Below are 6,101 nucleotides of genomic sequence, written 5' to 3'. Positions count from 1 at the left end.
ACATTTTTCTACACTAAAAACTAAATAAATACACTGTATACAATACAGATGGCGAAATTTCAGTGAGGATATCATGTATCCTGATGGGTTCATCTTAAATGTTGTTGTACACTGCCTTGGAAAGCTTGGTGTTATAAAGATGATGGAATATATTGAAATTAAATGGAAGTAGAATCAAACTGTCCTTTCATTGAGGCACATGGAATCACATCTTCATCTGTTTTGTAGAAGTTTACCTTTTAGATACACAAATGGATTATTCTGTTGTTTGATCATGTTTCAGGGACAAGTGGTTTATAAATCAAAATAATAAAAATATTTTCTGTCAAACATATCTCTTATTTTGTTGAAACATCTTATATAATAAAACGCACCTCCAACGTTCTGAAGCCGAGAAAGTGAAGCCTTCAAGCCTTGAAGCATTCCTGCAACGTTCCGGAACTACAGCTTCAGAACATTGGAGGTCTGTTTTATTATATAGGATGTGCTCAGTGCTTTTCTGTAGCACATGGGGGGAATTTAATATATGCTGATTAAAGTGGAGGAGTGGCTGGAGGGGGGCAGGGGAGATAGGACAATCGCTGAGTGGCTGGAGGGGGGCAGGGGACACAGGAGAATCACTGGGTGGCTGGAGGGGGCAGGGGAGAGAGGAGATTCGCTGGGTGGCTGGAGGGGGGCAAGGGAAAAAGGAGAATCACTGGGTGGCTGGAGGGGGCAGGGGAGAGAGGAGAATCGCTGGGTGGCTGGAGGGGGGCAGGGGAGAGAGGAGAATCGCTGGGTGGCTGGAGGGGGGGCAGGGGAGAGAACAGCATCAGTGGGTGGCTGAAGAGGAGCAAGGGAGAGAGAAGAATCGCTGGGTGGCTGGAGGGGGGGGGACAGAGGAGACACACTCGCACCCAGCAGTCTCACTCTCTGTCACACACACACACTCACACTTTTGAGACAGCATGGGCATAATTATTATATATAAGAAATTATATTAAGTGTTAATTCTGTTTAAAGGTGGTCAAATACTATTTCAACTCTTCAGTCCTGCAAGTGATGAAGGAATGCCAGCTGGATTTAATTACTTAGAAAATCTAGCTTTGCCGGGATACAGGTCAGAAAGGTCAGAAAGACCCCTTGTGAGTGATGGATTGTTAATGCTAGCACATCTGTATACTATTATGAATGAACAAGGCATGAGCCAGACATACTGTAGTTTAAAAGTAGGCAGATTAAGAGGATTAGTTTAATGCTAGTTAGAAGTGAATAATTCTAAATAATTCTAGATATTCCTGATGTTTAGATATGTTTTATAAGGAATACTGATTATGCTTATTTTAGAATATGTTTTATTCTGGTAGTTAATATGTAGGATACCTTTTTAAATTCTGTATTACTCTTTGTCTGACTTTCTAAGTAAGACTGCAGTGAAAAGGTCAGCATATGGTTTGACTTATCTGCAGTCCTGGCTGGTTTAATGTATGGAGCTGGTGGGTGAAAAAGGTCAGGACTAGTCAACTCTCTTCTCCTTGATTAATTATAGGTAAATGTAGGAATGGTCCTGAAAGAAATAACAAACTATAGCTGTATGCCATTAAGTAAGACTGGCCCTTGACCCCTTAATGAATGCCAGAGTTCAGTTAGCAGTTAGTACTAGGAATATGAGAATAATAAATGTAAGAATATCCATTAGCCCCTAAATGAACCCAGTTTAAGCTATAGCTGAGGAATTAATTATAATGAAAATGCAAGAGTTCTGGTGCCATATTGTCTAGCTTGAGGGGCCCCAGGTCATAGGTCAGTTTGAGAAATGTCTGGAACCTATGTAACTGATATTTTGGAAATATATGTATAAAGATGATTGGTTGAGGCAAGGTAATCAATCTATTCTTTACCATCTGGAGAGTAAGGGGGGCTAGGAGGGGGATAGAACAGTATATAAGTGAGAGCAGAAGCAGCTTATGTCAGAAGGAACAGACAGGAGAAGGAGAGCTGAAGGAAGACAGACAGCAGAAGAAGAGAAGCTGAGACAGAAGCCATAACATCCAGAGAGCTGAGTGAGAGAGAAGAGAGCTAGAACTGATGTCCTGCTTTGTTTGCTGGCAAATAAAGAAGATTTCTCTCTCATTCTGGTGTGTGCTGTTTGACTCCTGAAGTACCACAAGTTCTGCTAACAATAGGGGTAATTCATGCATCAATTCCTGCAACAATTCTTGGTGTCAGAAGTGGGATCTGAACCGGCATCCAACTGACTGAGGAACATTCGCCGGGTATGTATTCTGTATTCTGTATTGTAATCCTAGCTAGGAAACTGTAAACCAGCCACTCACAAATTGAGGGAAGGGGAGTCTGATCAACTCTCAGCGAAGGCCCTAGTAGCTTCTAGTCGTGGGGACTAGCAGTGAAACCGCTTAAGCTTATCTGTATTTGAGAAATCTGAAATTGTTGGGTGGGATTTTCTGTATGGAATGTGTGATGCTTGAATGTTAATGAGTGCGGACTTCTTATAGCTGCGTTTCCAATTAACGCGAGTTCAATTGGCCAGCGACGGAAGGAAGCGATTGTTGTCTGTCTACCTAGTGTCTCGAGAGTGCGGACCCCTTACTGCACTCTCAAAAATTCCCTCCCTTTGTGTGTTGTAACTGTAAGCATTATGGGAGGGGCATCATCTAGACAAATTGATACTCCCCTAGGTTGTATGCTTAAGAATTTCAAAAAAGGATTTTTAATTAATGATTATGGACAGACTTTAAGCTCAAGTACTCTAAGAACCTTGTGTGAAGTTGAGTGGCCATCTATGGGAGTGGGGTGGCCCCCTAGTGGCAGCTTAGATATTGAAGTAATCCGGAAGGTCTACAGCATAGTTGTAGGAGAACCAGAATATTCTGAACAACTCCCTTATATAGATTCCTGGGACAGCCTTGTGACTGACCCTCCCTCTTGGTTGAAAACTTATATGGGATCCCCAGTAAAATTCATGTTAGGCCGTGTTCAAAGAAAGATTAGAAAATCTAAGCTAGAAGAGGGAAAGAGCCCTAGGAAGCCTACCACTCAATCGGTGGCTTCCGCCCCTACCCTGTCTGAGAAACCCATACTCTCTGATGACCCCTCAGATCTTGAGCCACCACCTTATGGCCCATTGTTAGGGTTCCGTGCCACCCCCAGAGATCCACGCCGCCCAGCCCAAGCTTCTCCAGCACAGGCTTCTCCAGATAGCTCCTCTTCTGTGCAAACCCCGCCACATCCTAGGGTGGACCTTTCAGCCAGCCTCTACCCTCCTTTGCTACATTCTCCCCTGTTAACCTCTGAAGACCCGCTTTGGGCTCCACTCCCTGACTCTTCAACTCCCGACAGCCCAGCCTCTCCCTCTAGTACCCCTATCCACTCATCAGGGGCCCGGCATCCCTTTCAATGGACTGAATCACCTGTGACTACCTCTCAGTCTATGAGTACCCCTCCCCATCCCTCAGGGGTTCAACACACCTCCACTGAATGGGTTAGACCTGCTGCAACCACCTGTGAGCATGATAGGAGGGTAGCTCCTAGCTCTACCTCAGGTTCCATTCCCACCTCCTCGAGAGTTCTGCCCCTCCGTCAGGTAACCACCACTCGACCGGATCCTAATAATGAGGGTCAGGTTATGCAGGCACAGGCCTACCAGTATGTACCCTTCACAACTACTGATCTCCTGAATTGGAAGATGCATTACCCCTCTTATACTGAAAAGCCTCAGGCAGTGGTGGACCTAGTGGCTAGCATTATAGCCACCCATAACCCAACCTGGACTGATTGTCAACAACTTCTCCTGACCCTCTTCACAACTGAGGAGAGGTGGAAGATTTTACAAAATGCTGAGGCCATCACGCGAGCGCGTGCCCCCGAGGGGACACAGAACCTAGAGGAATGGGTTAGAGCTCGGTTCCCTCGTGCAGCTCCAGCTTGGGATCCAAATAATGGGCAGCACTATGAACTGTTGTCTGGCTATTGCCGGGACTTGCTGGAAGGTATGAGGAAAGGCATAAAGAGGCCCATTAATCTGGCAAAGGTCTCTGAAATTCTCCAAGGGGCAACTGAATCCCCTGGGGCCTTTTTAGAGCGATTAATTGAAGCCTACAGAACATACACCCCATTTGACCCTGAGGCACTAGAAAACCAGAGAATGGTGAATAGCGCATTGGTGGCCCAGAGTATGCCAGATATCCGGAAGAAGTTGCAGCGTCAGGAGGGATTCGCAGGGATGAATACCACCCAGCTAATTGAGATCGCAACAAAGGTTTTCATTAATAGGGATCAGGAGGTGCGCCGAGAGGCTGACCGGAAGATGCAGAAGAAGGCCGACCTTTTAGCGGCAGCCATTACTAATTCCACCCTTAACCGAGGTCGACCTCTAGCTAATGGAAAGCCAAAGTGGGACCCTGGACCACCAGCCAGGCCCCGAGATTCCTTCAATCAATCCCGGCCACGGGGGGAGAATCCCAGACCAAGATTGGAGAGGGATCAGTGTGCCTACTGTAAGGAAAGAGGGCACTGGAAAGATGAATGCCCCCAGAGGTGCCAGGGACTGAGAAGGGGACCAGGAGATCGAGGAAGCCGAGGCCGAGTTCAAGAGGGAAGGTATGAGCCTCCAGAATCTGACATCATTGGGATAGCCGAGATGGCAGAATGGGACGAATAGGACAGACCGGGTTCCTACAAATTGGGCTCCCAGGAACCTATGGTCAAGTTAACTATAGGGAGCCGCTCAATTCCATTCATGATTGATACAGGAGCTGAACATTCTGTTGTGACGGAGCGATTAGCGCCTGTGTCTGGAAAAACTGTCCGAGTGGTGGGAGCCACGGGGGTGCAGAACCGGAGGCCCTTTCTGACGACCCGTAGATGCCAATTAGGCTCACACATAGTCACTCATGAATTCCTGTATGTGCCAGACTGTCCAATCCCTTTGTTAGGCCGAGACCTGCTGTCCAAGCTTAGGGCCCAAATTTCCTTTGACTCTGATGGCCAGACTTCAGTCTCCTTTCGGCCCCCGATATCCAGCCCTAAGGGTATATTGAGTTTCTGCTGCCCCCTTGAAGAAGAATGGCGGCTGCATCAGTCACATGGCCAAGTTGACCTACCCCTGGCAGACAGCTTTCAGGTCAGTGGGGTATGGGCAGAAGATAATCCCCCAGGGTTGGCCCGAAATATTCCTCCTGTCCATGTAGATTTACTTCCAAGTGCCCGGCCAATCCATCTTCGCCAATACCCAATTCCCCGAAAGGCTCTGGAAGGGATTCAAGCACATTTGAATCGTCTGTTATCCCATGGAATTATACGCCCTTGCCAGTCTCCATGGAATACGCCATTGTTGCCAGTTCAGAAGCCAGGGACTGAGGACTACCGGCCAGTCCAAGACTTACGAGTGGTCAACAAATCCACTATCTCATTACACCCTGTAGTGCCTAATCCATATGTCCTACTAGGATTGATACCTTCTGGAGCTACCCATTTCACGACACTAGACCTAAAAGATGCCTTCTTTTGTATTCGGGTGGCCCCCGCCAGTCAATTGCTTTTCGCTTTTCAATGGGAAAACCCAGTAACAGGAAGGAAGCTTCAGTATACATGGACCCGCCTGCCACAGGGGTTCAAGAACTCCCCCACCATTTTTGGGACTGCCCTAGGACAAGACCTTAAGACTTTTAAATCTGAGCCTTCCAGGCGAGTTTTACTCCAGTATGTAGATGACCTCCTGATTGCAGCAGTGACCCAGGAAGAGTGTTTTGAGGCTACCAGAGAATTGCTGGAGTTACTCTTGGATGCAGGTTATAAGGTCTCACGCTCAAAGGCCCAACTCTGTCAGTCAGAAGTGAAGTATCTGGGCTTCTGTATTTCCCAGGGAAGTCGGAGACTGGATGTTAGTAGGAAGCAAGCGGTTGCTGCAATTCCCCAACCCAAGTCCAGAAGGGAAGTTAGGGAATTTCTGGGAGCAGCTGGATTCTGCAGAATTTGGATTCCAAATTTTGCACTGATGGCGAAACCCCTTTACCAGGCCACAAAGGGGGGTGAAAAGGAACCATTTGAATGGGGACCAACTGCTCAACAATCCTTCATTGCCATAAAGAAAGCCCTACTCC

This window comes from Microcaecilia unicolor, chromosome 3 (genome assembly GCF_901765095.1).
Source record: "Microcaecilia unicolor chromosome 3, aMicUni1.1, whole genome shotgun sequence".
NCBI classification, from domain to species: domain Eukaryota; kingdom Metazoa; phylum Chordata; class Amphibia; order Gymnophiona; family Siphonopidae; genus Microcaecilia; species Microcaecilia unicolor.
The sequence above is the reverse complement of the archived record's forward strand: the minus strand, read 5'-3'. Positions refer to the sequence as shown.